At 49.8% G+C, this 227-nt stretch overlaps 1 non-coding gene across 1 annotated transcript; it reads right to left on the minus strand.

Annotated features, from left to right (window-relative positions):
* Positions 1-88: 88 nt before the first annotated feature.
* On the minus strand, positions 89-207 carry LOC118347525. Its single transcript, XR_004800731.1, has one exon. It is a non-coding gene; the product is annotated as a 5S ribosomal RNA (ribosomal RNA).
* Between the last annotated feature and the right edge of the window lie 20 nt (positions 208-227).

Below are 227 nucleotides of genomic sequence, written 5' to 3' on the forward strand. Positions count from 1 at the left end.
GATGGGCAGGGCGAGATTTTCCGAAAAATCCACTCCCGAGTGGTCCTTCTTGTCAATTTATCTCGCAAGGCGGAAAAAAAATCAACGAGGGGTGCAACACGAGGCCTTCCCAGGAGGTCACCCATCCTAGTACTACTCTCGCCCAAGCACGCTTAACTGCGGAGTTCTGATGGGATCCGGTGCATTAGTGCTGGTATGATCGCACCCATCAAACTAATTACTTAAAA

This window comes from Juglans regia, unplaced genomic scaffold (assembly GCF_001411555.2).
Source record: "Juglans regia cultivar Chandler unplaced genomic scaffold, Walnut 2.0 Scaffold_9101, whole genome shotgun sequence".
In the NCBI taxonomy this organism is placed as follows: Eukaryota; Viridiplantae; Streptophyta; class Magnoliopsida; order Fagales; family Juglandaceae; genus Juglans; species Juglans regia.